The following is an 18,929-nucleotide window of genomic DNA, read 5'->3' on the forward strand; positions in this document are numbered from 1 at the left end:
ACGCCCAATCAGCCAGCTGTCGCGCCGGTATTGACATTTTAGCGAGTTTTTATTGCCAACTACTACCATTTTCAGCTTGGCGCCGAAAAGGCAGTGGGTCGCACGTGAAAATCGTTAAATGTTTCCATTTTTTTCATTCAATAAAATTACTTTTGATCGTAAATTTCGTCACTACTGTCGCCATAAAACGTTTCGTGAAATGGTAGTAGACATTTGCAATATTTTTTAGCACCTTCAATGACAATTCCATTAATATTTTTTACTGTAATATTCAGCGGTTATGAGCTTTTGTTGTTGTTGTAACGGTTATCTAGTCACTGTTAGGATGATAAGATTCAGATAAGTTGTTATTGAGATCATCCAACTTCAGGCCCAGGAAGGCATGGAATCGGACCACAGGGAAAGGTGTGTCAGAAGTGTAGAGTTAACTGGACATGTAAAGAGGTGGTAAGTGACTTGAGGGGATTATTTCTACAAAAGCACCCCGGCGGAAAGTGCTTGGAGAGGAGTTCATTATGCTACTAACTGGAAGCATCCGGACCTGACTGTGCAGATGTTCGATCGGAGATATCAAGAGGCATCCCGTTGCAGTCCGGAGTGCAGGTGACCGTATTGGTGAGGAGTGTAGGAGCACAGGCTGTCGAATGCCACACCTAAAATCTTAGGGTTGTTGACAACGTCCGGTGTGTTTAACGTGGGTACCTGCTGACGACAGACTTACCCCACGGCGCTCAAAAGCATAGAGGATCAAATCAATGCGTTGATCAGTGCGCTGGAAATGCTAGGTATTTTAAGTACCAATTGGCAGTATGAAATGGACACACTAACCACCTTGGTCGGGTTCGAGGCCCATCTAAAAGGGTTATTGACAGTCGCAGTTTAAACACCATCGACTGCTATTTAATATAATAATAATATCAAGTCTGTACTCCTGCGTCCAGCTAGTGAATATGGTCGCTGTGGATTTAGTGGGGACAGTGTTTGGTTCTGTCAAACGAGAAATGTCGAAGAGATAACCCTTTACACATGCCATCGATTCCATTACTCGCCGTCATTATCGTATAATCATCAGTGTACGAGGTGATAGAACTTCCCTCTTGATGTTTAGAGAGTTACGAGATGTAGAAGTTAAACAGCGACGGGGAGAGGACACCACACTGTTGAATCTCCAGTTTTATAGTTCTTCTCAATTTAGAGTTTTTACCTCGAAACAGTACGGATGATTGTCGGCCGCTCAAGTAGTTCATAGTCCACCACTTCAACCCTGGGAGCGTGGCTATTGCGATGTCCTCAAGTAGCATAGTGTCAAAAGCTTTTGAAAAGTTCAACGCTACGAGGATCGTCCTCTTGCTGAATGATTTTTGGTTGTGGCCATGAACTATTATGACGCCAAGCGCTATGGTGGTGCTGTGCACTTTTTGGAAGATATGCTGATGGTTTGCTAGAATCAGGTGGTGCGTAAAGGTCGGGAACAGCAAGGCCTCAAGTGTCTTCACTCAGAAGGAGAGGAGAGCTATCGGACGATAAGACTAGCATAGAACTTTGTTGGCGGATTTCCCAGGTTAGGAGTTAGGGTTGTGAGATAAAAAGCTGGTTTAAAAAAGGAAAAAGAAGGATTTTCACTTAAGAGGAAATAATGCGCAGATATCTGATAGTTACGATTGAATTCTGAAATAAACTTGTCTTTTAGGCGCATTTTATACATATTTTATTCAATGCGTCAAGTAAAATAAGTGAAATTCTTCATACCCGGACACCCATCGTCGCAGTGTTTTTGTCCGGTTAAGGGAGCTGTCCATATATGATTGCGTGGGAAAAACGATCGACTTGAATTAAGCAACGGTGCATAGATGAACTTAATTCAATTTTTGACGATGAAGCTTCATCAAAACCTCTCCAAGATGAATTTCATGAAGGTGATCCAAATCCGTTGATATTCCGGAAAATATTGATGCTGTGCGCAAACTGACATTGCCAGATCGTCATGCCACCTATCCCGAGTTTAAGATAACTACAGACTTTAGTGGGACCAATATATATTGTATTATTCAATATTGCATGAACATTTGATTGTAGAAGAATTCTTTCATATTGGATCCAACACAATTTGTCAATCGCTTGAAAAAAGGCTCGTAGCAATTGGTCGATAGAAACGTTTAAAAATAGGTTAACAGTGTTTCGATACACGTCTATGACATCGTGATAGGTGATGAATCATCGAATAACTTCTTTTTATTCTCGTTCATGAAAAAAACTAAAAGGTCATCATTTTTCGGCAGCTGAAGAGGCGAGCTTCAATTTCAATCATTAAAAAGCTCGCCATTGACGGTTACGTTCTCACTGGCATCATTTTTTAAGGAAATATGGACCGATGTTTCCACCCGGCCCACAAACCACACCAAACCGTAGCTTTCTTGGATAAAATGGCAGCTCTTGAAACCCTACAGATGTCTTTTCGTCCCAAATGCGGCAATTTTGCTTGTTTACATATCCATTGAGCCAGAAATGGGCTTCACCGCTGACCAAAATTTGGCTAAAAAGCGTCGGATCTTCTTGGCTAAAAAGCGTCGGATCTTCTTGGAACTTTTCAAAAGTTCCACCTTCGCGAAGATATTCTAAATACGTTTAACTTTGTCAGTTTGTAGTGGAATTAAGGTTAATGTGTAGAAATTATATTCAATAAATAGCCAAAATTCCGCCAATTTAAGCCAAAAAGGAATAACTCGAAAGCAAATAACTATATCAATCATTAATAAGCAACTAATTTCAAATCGTTTAATGCCAACATTTCTACTGTCAACCATCAATAATTTTCTCCAGTGCTGACTAAACACAACAGCAAACGATCACGTTTTTGCAAAAAATCAAGAAAACCGAAAAAGCAACAACATTGCAAAGAATCATTAATTCAAGCCATAAAGGTGGGAATAAGTGAGCAGATTCATTAGTAATGCTAGAAACATCGAAATGTTAATTTCGGATAAAAAAGTCAAAAATATACTCTACTATATACACAACTGAGATCAATCGAAATTCAATTACTTCAATAATCGACATTTGCGAATCCAGCGCCAGCAATTGAATCAAGTGTTGGACCGGCGGACCGATAGGCAATCAGAGACCTTTCAGGCAAGTTTCTATATAAAATTCACTCGTCAGAATTACACTTCTTCTGCATATGTAATGAGCTTGTTTATTTCGAACTTAAACTGTTGAGCGACAAGCGTCAAGTACTCGCCCGCTTTGCTGCGTATATTCTAGTTTTTAACCACAAATAGCACAAAAAAAAATTAAATTAAAATCAAAAAGTCATTCGCGAGCGCCGCCACTTAGCACTTCGCACCACTCAACGCGTTCCGACGCCACATCTGTCAGCGTCCAGTTTTTTAACGCCACGCAACCCAAACCGCCCGCACTCGCAAGCGATTAAATGGCGAATCACTCAAACGTCCAGCTGTCCATTGTATCATTGAACTATTGACAGTGTCTGTCTGAGCGTGCTCGCAATATTCTTAGCAATTTTTTCTTTCTTGACAGCTGCGCACCTCTTCCCATCAATTATACCCCTCAAACTCGCACGCTTTTAGGTGCAAATGAAATGCTTTTAAAATAGAAATGAGAAAATTACTTCTTTCTTGCTTTAATTTGCTCAACAGCAGTGCTAAAAGACCCAGCGTGACTCAGTGGGGATTTTCCGGTATTTCTTTAAGCATCGTGGGATTTGTGTAAAGGTAAAAATAGTAGCTCATATATACAAATGAGTAGTAACATGGTGTTGCGGGTGGATGACTTTTTGTATCTTTTATTTTTGGTAAAAGGTAACATAAAAGAGTTCCGTCAGGAATAATGATTTCATTTGGGAATTCCCCAAATTGTATAGACAGTGTGATCTATATATAGTTTCGAAAATATGTGTGCATACATACTTATATATTATATAATATTTGTAATTTATCTTGTCGAAATTTTTTTATATCTTTGAAATTTATATTGTTTTCGGGTATTTATTCTGCTAGGCCAAACAATAACAGTGTCATTAAGAAGGGATTTTGAGACAGTTATCGATTTCTCAAGCTCCTGAGCAAAGAGCCACTATTACAAAATATGTTTATTTGTAATGCAAACGACGATAATTCCATTGAACAAGTCGTAATATTTTTCAGCTTTTTCGATGCGCTAAGGCTTTGCGGCCTATGTTGCCTTAGTTGGAGGGAGACTAGTTGAATTAATGAGTGAATGCGAGAGCAATATACTAAATGCTTTTCAAATTAGTTTCGTGTTAAGGCTTAGCCCGCCCATCGACACGTCTAAAGCCTGCAGAAAAGTCTTCTCAGTTACCTTTTGGAGGTCATAAGTAAGATAAGATAAGATAAAAGGACTAGGATTGCAACGCGATTTTAGGTCTATTGTGCCTTCTCCTAAATCACAAAGACTCACCTAGTCACAGCTTTTTGATAACTGATAGGTGCTAATAAGGCGATGTGATCCATATTTGAAAACATGAATACCAGGGCCTTTATCCTGCGTCTGCTACTATGTAGTCAATTAGAAGATGTTCTGGGGTTTCAGAATCTCTGACGCAGAATTATCAATTTGCGCAAGAAGCTAGTCGCATGTTATATCCGGAAAGTAATAACTGTCAAAATAGGCTCCTTCTGCGTAGATGCAGTGCTATTCTCCTGAATAGCCTCGAGAGCCGAGGTGAATCTTGCTTGGATCCCTTCTGTCGTCTGATCGGCCCTTTTAGGCATGAAAACATAAAACGTCCGAAGGGCCACATCTGGGCTGTAGGGCGGCTGCGGAAGTGTTGGGATGCTGGTTTTGGTTAGGTAGCTCTTCACAAGAGAGGCGGTGTGAGCCGGGGCGTTGTCGTGATGCAACTTCCAATCGGCTGCGTTGTCTTGTCGGACCCGATTGACCCTTTGTTTGAGTCTCTTGAGGACTTCCACGAAAAACTTGGCGTTGACGGTTTGTCCAGGAGCAACAAATTCATCGTGGACGATGCTTTTGAATTTACTCATTCATTAGCAATCTCTCGGCTCTCCAAGAAGGGCCTGATGCCACCGAAACGCACGACTTCTTGCTAAAGCAACATCTGGGCAGGCCTGCTTTGATCATATCAAATGTCTCTGTCGCAGATTCACCCAGTTTCGCACAGAATTTAATCGTGTACCTCAGCTCTAACGAACGCTGCATTTTCGGCTTGTATCTCTTACAGAAGCACATCGCGGGAAAATATTTGTCCTGACTCTCCAGCCGCTCGTTCGTTAGATAGGAACGCCCTCTACCGAATCCAGCTGGTGCGTGCACGCTTCGAAGTACAGTCACGGCGGAAGAAAATCAGTCTTATTACTTTCCGGACAAATCCTCTATAAGTGCTTCTTCAGCTTGCAGTGGCCAGCCTAGAATGCGGCTGCTGAGGTTATAACCCACTTTAGCAAGTTGGCATGCCGCATGCCTTGCAGTTGTTGATAATACCGATGAAGGGTTCAGGTCCCACCATGTTGGTGGATGCTGCGGAGCGGTCGAGCACATCAGCCAGTTCATTACCGACTATACTTTTGTGACCGAGCACCCAGATGTGTTGTACTTGGTAACGTTCCGCTAGACTATTCAACTGGTCTCTACACTCCTGCACCAGTAGCGATTTAATCTCATAGACAGATATTACTTTAAGTGGCGCTTGACTGTCGCTAAGTATGGTTATACATACGTTAGTCTTGCGATGGTTGCGTTGGAAGTTTAGCTCTACTTGCCGACTTATGGCAAAGATTTTTGCCTGAAAAATTCACGGAAAACTTCCCATAGATATGGAGAGTTTGTTGCGTGGTTCAGCGACTCTTGTACTAACTTCCTCCAACGTTTTCCTGTCGTCGGTGTATCATTTGATTGTACTATCCTTAAGCAGTAGCTCGAAATCATTCCATTCAGCCTCTCTGTTAAGGGTAACCTTCAATTTTTTGGTGAAGTTTACCCTTTTTGTAATAATGCTGTCCTTTGGGAGAAGAGCAATGGTTTTACACCACTTGATGCATTCATGGAATGAGAGTACATTACCTCTGCCACACCCTTCTGCTTTCGTTTGAAGCCACATACTGCTACCCCACTGGTTTCTAGATGAAGTGGTGTGAGCTTAAGTACTTTAAAATTCTTAATTAAATTAATATATGTTCTATATATGTATTCACTTATAATTTATGCAAATATATTGCTGATTATGCCCCTAAACCATCAGAAACCACAAAAATTTTAAAAGCAAACGATTTTTTTCACTTTTCAATAATGTTGCATAATTGTCACACGCAGGTTTCTTAGACATAAATTATATTTTCTTAAAAAAAGGCATATTAAATTCACTTTTGTTCAAATCGCTTTTGTTAACACTTTGTAAACATTTGTGGAAAATTATGTTTGTCTACTTTTCAAGGCGCACACCGCGAACAAGAAAGAAAACAAATGACTTGTGGGCATAAATGTCATAACAAAAGCATGTGTGTGGTGATGAAAGAACTAAAAACGACTGAAACGTGCGACAAATGGCGTGTCTGTCACTTAAATATTTATATGAATAGCTAAATATATACACATATATATAAAACATGAATATAAAGTGTGGTTAGAGATATGTTGTTTATGTAAGAAGAGACAAGAGTGTCTAAATCAGCTGTGATAATGTGATAAGCTTATCTACTGACAAAGAGATGGCGGTAAATCAAATCAGAGTCGCCAAAGTACAATTTAAGTAGATTAGCATCAAATCTCTTCAGTAACGAGATTAACAAGTGTGATTTTTGTAAGGCGAAATCTTGCTAAACCGGTAATAATCCACTCAACAGCCTAAATCTAGTGATTAAGTGTCGATCGGAATGTGGTATTAGGTGCCATTTAGTGATTGCTTATATTTATTTAAGAGTTATGTCTGACTATAAAGCATATACATTTAATTATGCTGGATATCTCTAAAAAAAAAACTTAGAGGATTTCTACAGTTAAGAGTAAGATTGTGCCAAGCTATCGATATATGCAGTTTTCGTCTTTTCCATTCAACAATGATTCTTAGTGAATATTTATTATCTCTTTATTAGTATTTTATTCTCTCAGCTAACTTTTTTTATTTTTATCACCAAAAAATTAACATCTGTTTCCGCCCGGGATCGAACCGGGGGCCTTCCGCGTGTTAGGCGGATGTGATAACCACTACACCACGGAAACAGTTGCGCTAAGAAGTCTGGGCAAAAAACACAAAGTACAAGACAAATCGAAAACAACAAGAACTTGAAAGTAAAAAAACAACAGACATGCTATCGACTACAGACCTTACCGTTACCTAAGTAAAATGTTTAAAAGATTTAAAGTAGTTTGTTATACGTACATACTTATATGGTTCATTTGTACCTAGGCTGCCATATATATTTCAGAATTTGGCAACCTAATGTTGCAATCTGGCAATCTCACATCGTAAAGTTTGACATTTTTGTTGGAGTGTGTATACCATTTTGACATACAATCGCTATTTATGTTACGTACGGTAACTTCAAATGTTCATTTCACTAAAAAAAAAAGAACTGAAATAAATCACGATCATTTTCGCACGATTATTTTTTACAACTTTCGACTTGGCTTATCGCAGCAACTCGTAGTCAATGAAATTTTTAATAAAATTAAAAATAAAAGCCAGCAAATTTTCCAGAGCAAAGTTTTGAATAAAAATCTATTGTCAAATAAACAACTCTTTCATTTCTACCTGAAAACTTAAGGAAATGTTGAAGGAGTAGAAACTCTTCGAGAAGATTACTGACCTTAGGCATGCAGTTTAAAGAGACTAGTCCGATATGAGTTCTTTTTTACTAATGTTTTAAGGGCTTTAGTGTATCTTTATGGCGACAGCTTTGTAATAAATTCGTTTCAAAATAATATATCCCTTAGCCTAATAAGACAGTATTCACTAGATTATTGCACAATATCATGATACCTAAAGCCTATCAAGTAAGACAGCAATAAATTAAGATATGCAATACTTCTTGTGACAAACTTGAGAAAAAACCAAGCTCGACATTGACATCGCTAAGGCAATATATTTCAATCTACATAGATAAATATCTAAATAAGTGCAACATAAAATACTCACTCCACTTCAACGTAAACGAAATGCGGAAATCGCATTTGAAGAGTGCAAAATAATTACTCCAATTCGCATTAGTCAACGCCCACTCAAATGCCTTTCGGTCAAACTGGCTGGGATTTCCCCCAAATACTTGAATAACTTAGATATTTTTGTTCTATTAAAACTGATTTATATTAATGACAAACGACTAAGTTTGCACGCGTTTGAGAAAAACGTATTTAAAGATAAGTCAAAACCACAAACAACAAAAATAAAGAAAAAAATATAAATATAATTTTTTTTTGTGTATTTATGTACATATGTATCTTATAATATGCAAACTGAATGCTATGGCCAAGTCCTTAAATAACAGTTATGTAACAGCTAATGCTACGCACACGCGTCCATAACTCTCGAACCATAAGCAAATGCCAACAAAAATTAACAAACGCCTTTGCTATTGTTATTGTTGCGGCCTCATCTTTGCTTAACTCGAAATTTATTGTTCCTTTGACGTCGGTTTGCGGTATTTATAAGTACTTACACATCTATGTAAATGTGAGTATGTGTGTTAAGCGTGTACAAGCTGTTGCAAGGGGTCTCGAGCGCTTACGCTCTTCAAAGCAATTAACCTCATAAACCATTTTCTACATTTTATGCACACACACATACAGACATCGCTACGCATGGACCTATAAATACATGATGTCTGCGTATTTCCGAGAAACGTGCCGACAAGTGTTTTCAGTTTGTAATTATGAAATTTGTAACCTTTTTACACTTCACCATTTTTTAACACTTATTGCCAAATCGGCGATTTACGAGTCTATTTCCAATCCGCATACATACATACATACATATATTCGTACAAATTGTTGATGGCTTTTTGTTTTTGATTTTCATTTTGTTCGTATGTATTACTTTTGGTGTATTTCTTTCAAACGCTTTCGATATGAGTGATTACGGCTTTGTTTTTGTTGTACAACCGGCTTAAATGTGTAGTCAAAGCAATGCAGCGCACATGTCATTAATTTGTTGTAGAAGAGTCGTATTAAATTTGTTGTAAGTAGAAGCAGCGCTTAAGCGGCGCTAGCTGAAGTTTTGGGGATCTGTTGAGGTATATAAATATTTGAAAATCCTTTATAAATGGAGCTGAACGCTCGATCCAATATTCATCGACCGCATTATTACTGATACTATCTAGATATTAATGAATATGTTGTCGAAAACAGACAAAAATAAAGAGAAAGGGGTGCCTAAAATAACCTGAATCAGAAAAAACCTCTCTTCACTTCAATCGAATATCATTATATGAGATGTTTAGATATGAACTTGTTCCGGTGTATCAGAAGATATATAATGAAATCTATTAGGACTTATAAGGTCTCTACTTGAGGCGATTCATCATAAAGAATTCAACTTTCGGGTGGAGAAGTCAGTCATTTCTAACTTCACCATTTCATCTTTTTCGTAATGTTTTGTATACAAAAAGCAATATAAAGATCTGGATACTTTTCTTCTGAGGAATGCCACATTGTTTGATTGCAAACAGTTTTGCCGTCGCCTGACCGCACGCAGCCACACTTATGGGGTTATATACCTTCTTTGTCGAAGAAAAAAGGAAAGTTTGGATTTTTTTTAGGTATGTAGCAATTATTTCATTACACGAATGTTTCTATTTTTTGATAGTACACTTTATTAACAATGTTTGTGCGAAATTATGGTGGAAAAATATCAAATAGTTTTTAAGGGGTGGCTGTTTCCCTTAGAGGCCTTTTTTTGGCAGAGCCTTGCGGTGACAATTCGCACGTGACGCTGGCCGCTCGGGTTTGTGGCCGAGACAAGGCGCGCGGTTAGAAGTGCTGTAACTTTTTTTTACTGCTCGGATCTCTATGAAAATTTCGATTTTTTGAAATTAAAAAAGGTATACATATATGTAACCGCTTAAGCCATCATTAGGTGCATTCTGCTTCCAAGTGAGATCCAGCCAAGCGCCATTTATTGTATTTGATGAATATTCTAGGCTTTTTCTATCCAGTAATCTAAATGAGTATTGTAGACAGTTTATATCCAGCAATCTAATCTCTTTCAAATTGGAACATTGGAAACAGTGGCAAAGATTCCAAATCAAGCGATTTTATAAAGAATCTGAAGTTAAAATCTAAGGCAAAGGCTCCTACCATGACTTCATGGTTTAGTTGAACGATCTTCGGCAGCGTATAGGAACATTTTGTTCCTTTTCTTATTTTATTATTTTCAAGGCTAAGTGGCGATTAAGTGTTTTAAACACATATAGTAAATCGAATAATCTTAAGTTCCACGGTTTATTCGGTACTGAACGTTTAAGTTAAGTTAAATGTTTTTTAGCTAATTCAATTAATTTAAATTTGAAACACAACATTTTATTTCATGGCTAGCCACAAATAACAAAGTAGTAACTCACAAAATACCATTTTTACTTTAATTTGCATAAAATTCATTTAGATTTCGAATGAATTGAAATGTGCATTGGTATGTCGAAAATCGACAATAATGCGCCATATTTGGGTATGAAGTGGTGTACTTACACAGTAACTCACTAATTCTGAAAAATCTTCTATATACGTATATATAAATATGTGTATTTCACTAATTGAAATTTATCTCATCTTAAAAAGCAATAAACTGTAAGGGGACACCGAGGGCTGAGTAAAAACAGCTAAAGGTTAAGTGAAAAATTGCAAATATATTGGATTACAGTTAATGGCTTTTGTTAGATATGGTAAGCCCGGTATTGTTTTGATTTTCCAAAAAAATTCATAGTTATTTATTTTTGATAAAGATTGTAAATAAAATATGTTCACAAAATACAAAAATATTTTTTATAAATATTTCAATGACTTTTCAAATGCTGAAGGATGATGCTTCTTAAATCACTGACAAATTTTTGCAACTACGTTCATATTTTCAGATTTGTTTTGCCTCGAAATTGGAGTATTTCATTTCTACGACTCTTTTAGAAAGCCAATAAAATAGTCAGAACTAGTTTATGGTCGCTTATATAATACTCAGCTTACTTCCAATTATTAGCTCGACCCACTAATATAAGTGTAAAACACATTTCTGGATAATATATTTCATCGTTTAAAGGAAAGTTTTCTTGATCTCAGATATTTCAAAAGAGTTCGCAAGCTTGGAATGAACTCGAAAATATTGCCGAAAACAGTTTTGAAAAGTATGGAATAATTATGCTGAAAACATTTCAAAAACCTTTGAATAACTATCCCGTCTGATTGCTATATTTTATGCTTTCAATTTGTGTTGAAACCTTATAAATTTTATTTAGTGACCAGTCCCGAAATTCAGGGATAATTTTTCTTTAACTCGATTACATTTATTAATCAATGTAATGTTATTGATTTTATTTGTATTTAATATTTTTTATCTACAGTCACACTAACATAACTAATCCCGAAAATCAAATATATAAATCTATTGTTGTATTGTCAAAAAACAATTTTTTCAAGATTAATAAATTTAGTTAAATCTTCCAATCCCGAAGTTTCGGTATCTATTTTAAATATTTTAAATGCTAGAAACTTTGTATTCATTCCATTCACGATGAATTTAAACAACTTTGTTTTTCGGGATCAATCCCGAATTTTCGATATCAATTTTAAAAAGCTTTATCTGAAACCATGTATTCATTTTATTTACGGTGAATTGAAATAATTTTATTTTTCGGGATCAGTCCCGAAATTTTGATGGCATTTTTAAAAACTTTATTATATTTAAATATTTAGCATTATGTTCACTTCTTCAATTTTCACTAAACTTTTGAATTATTTCGAAATTAATCCCGAAATTGGTATTGTTTATAAAAAACTAAAAATGCAAAAAACTTTTTAATCATTTAATTTCCACTGAATCTAACTAAAAACAAAATTATTTAAGTTTTTCGGCATCAATCCCGAAATTTCGGTATCACTTTTTGAATTTTTATATGCTAGAAACTGTGCATTTATTACATTAACGGTTAATTTAAACAATTTTGTTTTTTTTTTTTTTGGTTCAATTCCGAAATTTCGGTATCGTTTCTAAAATACTTTAAAATTCTAAAAAATTTTCACTTCTTCCATTTTCAGTGAATTTTTGAGTTATTTCGGGATCAATACCGAATTTTCGGTATCATAAAAAAAAAAATGAGAATGCTAAAAACTTTTTGAGTTATTTCGGGATCAATATCGAATTTTCGGTATCAAAAAAAAAACTGAAAATGCCAAAAACTTTTTACTCATTGAATTTTCAGTAAAATTTAAAGAAAAGTTCGTTAGTATTCTAAAAAAATCGAATTCCCCTCCTCTGATTAAGAACTGTTTCTTCATTAAATTTGCGTTGAATTATAGTAAAACATTTATTTTCGGGTCAAAAACCGAAATTTTGGTATTATTCTTAATAAATACCTCTACTATTAAAACGATCCTATATTATATTTTCGGTGACTTAATATATTTACTTTCGGTACCGATCCCGAAATTTCGATTTATAATAATAAAATCCATAATTCACATACACTACTTGCGCTAGCGTGCTATAAACTGTTTTGTTGTATCTTTTACTCACGCTTTGCTATCTCGCTTTTAAAGTTCAACTAATCTGGCATGTTGCCTTAATCGACATATCTGTCTTCTGCGTATACAAGTAGTATAAGTTGCTAATGTATGTAGCTGCGACTACTAATAAATACTAAATTGATCAGTAATACTACAAACACAACTGCAAATGCTGTTTTTTTTTTAATAATGCTAGGTGTTTTTATACATACAATAATATTTAGTTTGTATATAAGTGGTACCCCACCTAGAAATATAGGGAAGCATAAAAACCGGTTTTAAATCTATGAAAACTTAAATAGCAACCAATTCAAAATAGTTCACAGATTCTGTGATTATATAGACTACGCTTTGTAGCCATGAGCTGCTACTTGCCGCCGCCACACAGGTTTAATTAAAACATGTTAAAAGCAAAAATTAATGCAATGCATGTGAGCATAATGAATAGGAAACACATATAGATGAACAGATATTTATTTGTAGGTATATATACCATTATATTTATATATATTTATAATATATACACGTGTCTGAAATATACAAATCTGCAAAAGACTATAATAAATAACGCGAGTTGAACAAGTGGAGCACGTTTAGCACAAAACGAACGATAAATTAGTTATAAAAAATATAATAAAATAAAAAAAAGTTGAAAAAAAAAATTAGAAAAAGAGGTAACTTCTAACTTCGATTGCATTAAAGCAATAATACCCTTCATAGGTGCATTTCTTAAGCAGAAAGGGTAAAAAAATCTTTATCCTGATTTAAATCGGTCAGTTTGTATGGCAGCTATATGCTATAGTGATCCGATAACGTCGATTCTGACAAATGAGTAGTTCCTTGGCAAGAAAAGGAGGTGTGCAAACTTTCAGAACGATAGCTCGAAAACTAATGGACAAGCTTGAAAAGAGAATTTTTAAAAATTATTTCAGAAATTTTATAAAATAAAAAAAAATTATAATAATTATAAAAATAATAAATTAATAAATAATAAAAAAATAAGTAACAAAAAACAATAAAAATTCATAAAGAGATATTGAAAATATAAATACTTCAAAAAATCAATATTGCCAATACTTAATTTGACTCGAAAAAGAGGGTAAAGTCAACTAATCAACCTAGCAACCACAGCAAAAAAACTCATAGTCAAAGCGACTACTTAAATGGCTTAAAAAAGTAAGCGCGTGTCTGTAAATAGCATAGGAAGAAGATTTAATTACGTCAGAAGCAGCTGGCTGATAGCAACAGAAACAACAACAATAGCTACCAATGTAGCTGCTGAAACGGCAGAAGAATGCAGTATGCGAATCGATACCAATAACAGCAATAACATCAACAAAAATCCCAACGGCATCGCTCACAAAAGCAACTGAAGAAGATCACAATAACAACAATAACATCAACATTCCCAATCAAAAGGTTGATGATATCTTCCACACAGCTGTGCAAGGTTAAAGGCCTATAAAAGTAAATGGCAAGGTCGTTTGCGGTAAACTAAATAACAAGCCACATATATGTAAGTGTGTAGATATGTATATGTACGTGTACGTGTATGAGTGAGCGGCATACATATATAAGATATTTATAACATATTATATAAATACCAAAAGAGTGATGCTCCAGCACTACTGTGACTGCAAGAATAAAGTCGTTTGACAGTTTCAGCCGCTAATGGTTGTATGACAGAAGTGTATATACATACAACTACATAGTAATATACATATATGTAGTATATTTAAAAGGAACTTGCGACTCATTCACGAAATGAAAATGAATCTCTTCCTCTGCTTACACCGACGGACCGACGGGTTCTGAAACAAATACCTTCAAAGCTGGACTGTTCCCGTCCTATAATATGATCTAGCCAGTGCAGTCGATGTCTTTTAACTCGCTGAACTATGTCAATGTCGTCGTAAATCTCGTATAGCTCATTGCACCATATAGCAGGACGGGAACGATGAGGGACTTGTGGAGTTTAGGCTTTGTTCGTCGAGAGAGGACTTTACTTTTCCATTGTTTATTCAGTCCAAAGTAGCAGCTGTTGGCAAGAGTAATTCTGCATTGGATTTCAATGCTGAAATTGTTGTTGGTGTTATACTGGTACCAATGCCAGCAGCAGTAAACTCTTATATAAGATTGTAGCTTCTCTATTTAGCTTTGCAGGTCCTATTGTTTTCTCCAGCAATAGATTGAAGAAGTCACACGATAGAGAGTCTCCTTGTCTGAAACCTCTTTTGGTATCGAACGACTTGGAGAGGTTCTTCTCGATTCAGCCACCTTGTCAGTTCTTTTGGGTTTGGCCTACATAAACTAGCTGGGGAATGAGAAAACGGTTCGAAGTTCTACTACACAAAAAATGTGCCAATTTGTCGAAGAAAAACTTTGTTTGTTTCCATAAACCGCATCGGCCCACACAGCCGCCTTCGCCAAGACCAAAGTGGATGAATTATAGTAAAAACTTTACTCTCCAGATTTGGCCCCGCCTGACTTCTTTTGAAGCTTGAAGTTATTTGCCAGGATTTGAGAACAGTCCTATTATACCATTTCTTTTTTATACCCTGAACAAGGTATATTAAGTTTGCCCCGATATTTTATGATACCCAAAAGAAAACACTGGAGAGTTTATAAAGTATATACTATATAATACATAAATGATCAGCGTGTCGTTCTGCGGCGATTTAGCCATGTCTGTCTGTCTGAACGTCTGTATATATGCGAGCTAGTCTCTTAGTTTTTGAGATATCGACAAGACATTTTGCAAACGTCTTTTTCTCCCCAAGAAAAGACAAAACTGAATCATTAAAATCAAGTGCTTGAATGGAAGTCCTTTTCATTCTCCAAAGTAATCGTTTAAATCGAGTTATTATAAGTAGTATATAGCTGCCATACGAGCTGATCGATCAGAATCAAATTCTAGTATGGAATTTTTTTTATCTGTGAAGGATGTTCCAGCTAATAGCGAAGTTAAGATTTCTATCTAATTTGTATGCGCTATACTTATATAATGGAAGGTTTGCGTCTTTGCTTTGGTGCTTGTCCGAGCATCTGTGGTGTGCTTCTTAAGGTTATGCGACTCCAAACATTTTATTGATCTTTTGAGAAGCTTGTTTTTAATAATGAAATATAATAAGCTTTACTGAAGTCTGACCCTTTTATAAAACCCCTTTTTTTGTCGGGGTAGTGAAAGGATCATGGTGGCTTACAATTCGTTGTTAACTACCAAAATTGCCTACTGGGTTGTATTTTTTCCCACCTTAAGCATAAACCACTTTTATTTTTTTTTGTGTAGAACGAGTATCACTTCCACCAGCTCATGCAGCGCTGTTCATCTAAGTCGCTTAAGTTCGACAAGTAAATAACAACAAAAGCTGTTTACGCGTTGTCATTTATCACAAAGAGCGCACGATTGGCAAAGTATTAAAGTATATAAGAAAACAATAGCATGAGCATAGGCAATAGCAAAGAAAAAAAATTAAAGCAACAAAAGTAAAAACAAAAACAAAACTGAATTAAAAATAATAATAATAACAAACACAACAACAAAAGCGGCGTAACTCAATACGCTCAGCAAACTTCAACACTCGCCTCGGAGTAAATATTGAACAAAACCCAACAAAAGCACGCATTTCAACAAATATTTGTCTTCATTTTTGTTGCCTTTTTTTAGTAGTATTAATAAAAAAGCAGAAGAAAGAAACAAAAATCAAAGGCAATAAATATTCCGATGTCTGCCATCGGTTGTGCAGTATTTTAGCATTAAAAAGTTGGATATTTTTGCTTGTCGCGAATGCAAAGTTCGACTCGTTTAGATGTCAAACGACTTTACTTCCGAGTTTTTAGGCAAATTTATTTAATTTATTTAAATGTATGTATGGCTGTGTGAATTTGTATTGTGGCGTGAATCACGCCTTCCCATGTGTCGCGCGCCTTCAATTTGTATTTGATATGAGATTCATCTGGAAGCTTTGTACTAAAAATTGACAATGTGATATTGTTTTTGTTTTGATTTTCAATAGCCAAGGAACGTTGACCTTCATGGGCATTCAGAGCGTAAGAATAAATACTAAGATGTTTCAAATATAATAAAATGTATAACAAAATCCAGAAATAATGGCATAATGGTTTATATATATTAAGTATTAAGATATTAATTAATTACCAAGATTTTTGTGACAATTTTTGAGGTTATGTAGTTCAATAACTCGTAACAAGAAAATTAAAACAAAGTACGGTTCTAACCACAAATTGGATACCGAACATTTGTTTGAACTAAATCGTATATTTTCATAAAAAAAATAAGAAAAAACGGTATATAGGGTTGCACCGAAGCTAGCATATGCTTCACAAATAAAAAATAGCATTATAAAGTATTTCGTGAAAGTATCTCGTTAAATCAAATATGTTTGAATACCAAAGTTTGATTTTGACCGATGAGTATAGTGATCCGATATCGGCGTTCCCGACAAAGAAGTAGTTTATAGGAAAGAAAAAGTCAATTGCCCAGTTTTAAGTCAATATCTCAAAAACTTAGGGATTAGTTCCCGTATATACTATATACTGAAAGACAACAACCGGTGTGTTTAACGTGGGTACTTGCTGACGACAGCCTTACTCCGGATAAAATCAATTGATCAGTGCCCTGAAAATGCCAAGTATTTTTCAGTACCAATTGGTAGTGTGAAATGCAAACTCTAACCAGCTTGTGAGGGTTCGAGATCCTTACTTTGGATCTGCATCCGGTTGCTATTTAACTCTATATTTAACTGACAAAAGTTCAGTTTCCTCAGCATTAAAACTATTAAACCAAGTTAGCGAACTTCAAGAGCTCCAGCTGCCGTGGTACCAGTATTAAGTATTCGGTCAGACCTCATAGCCGAAACTTCTATCAGTTGAGTTTCCATATTGCTCTGGACTGGTGATCAGAGACTGAATGCCATACGCTCATTATCTGCACACACCATTCTCACAGAAAGCAATTCCCAGTTAAACACCACATACCAATCGAGCCTAACTATTCGACATAGTGGAAATCACATCGTTAACATCTAATCGACCGCCGTTCTGCCCAATCCCCATACTTTTGAAATTCCTAAGGTCCGAGTACATTCACACATGCAACCAATGCTCAACACGCGCCACACACATACACTTCTACCTAACAAATGGGTGACTCTGATGCAAGAATGCATTTAGAAGCCTATGACCAGACTCATAGAGAACGTAACGTCCTGGATGTACCCGTAAGTCACCCGATCGTGTAGGCTATTGTCCAACACTCTTGTCACTTACTTCTATCATCTAGAACCCTCTTCGCCCCTAGATATCCTGTCCTCTCTACATCATCATCGGAAACGCAGTAATTCCGCTGCAATGCTGCGATCCAAGCCTATCATCGTTGTTTTCCACCATATTGCGACTCCCTAAGTGGCACAAGCCCCAATATAAAGTGTGAACAGAACGTCGATCGAGGCCACAATCACTTTTTGCCTACGATTGCCTGCAGTCGCTCCTTCACGCACACAGACGGATGGACGGACATGGCTAATACGGCTCAGTTCATCACCCTGATCATTTGTACAAACTTCATAACCTTCCTTTATACCTTCCAGTTCAGGGTATAAATTTTGTATATGAAAACAGTTCCTTCTATCAGGTGAAGTTTTGAACCAATTTTGTTTTTTTTCGTGGTATCAGGTTAACTTATACCATAGATTTAAGTAAGTCCAGTATGTTCTATTCAAAATTGCCTTCTTTATCAATATATCTCTTTTAAAAGCAACCTTATTGACAGAAAATAGTTATCCTTCAGAAAGAATATGTATTGATTTCACCCTTGTAAATATTTCTTATATGAACTGGTGGAACACTAGCATTTTTTCAGGTATTTAATAGTTATAATTAGAGTTAGGCGATGAAATGGCTGAAGTGATGTATGGTAGAAATTATATAGGTCTAGAATTTTTTAATAAAACCTTGTAATATAAAATATTAAATTATTTAGTTCAGTTTCAGAGACTGCAGATAAACTTTTATATCTCTCAGATATATTTAATGTGCTAAGAACTAAAGTAAATACATATCATGTGAGAAGCTAATAGAAAAGACATCAAATTGGTTAAAAAACAGTTTGAAAAGTGAAGGATAATAATTGTTTAGTAATAAGGATAAGTTGGAGAAATGAGTCTAAGCCGAAACCTATCAGAATTTAGGGCTGTTATTATGATATATTGTGT

At 35.7% G+C, this 18,929-nt stretch overlaps 1 protein-coding gene and 1 non-coding gene across 2 annotated transcripts in view; both read right to left on the minus strand.

Annotated features, from left to right (window-relative positions):
- LOC120769499 (protein spaetzle 3) overlaps positions 1–18,929 on the minus strand; it is a 75,566-nt gene that overhangs the window by 51,027 nt on the left and 5,610 nt on the right. The gene's annotated exons all lie outside the window — the stretch shown is intronic.
- Positions 7,140–7,212, minus strand: Trnav-aac. Its single transcript has one exon. It is a non-coding gene; the product is annotated as a tRNA-Val (tRNA).

Source organism: Bactrocera tryoni, chromosome 2 (assembly GCF_016617805.1).
Source record: "Bactrocera tryoni isolate S06 chromosome 2, CSIRO_BtryS06_freeze2, whole genome shotgun sequence".
NCBI lineage: Eukaryota > Metazoa > Arthropoda > Insecta > Diptera > Tephritidae > Bactrocera > Bactrocera tryoni.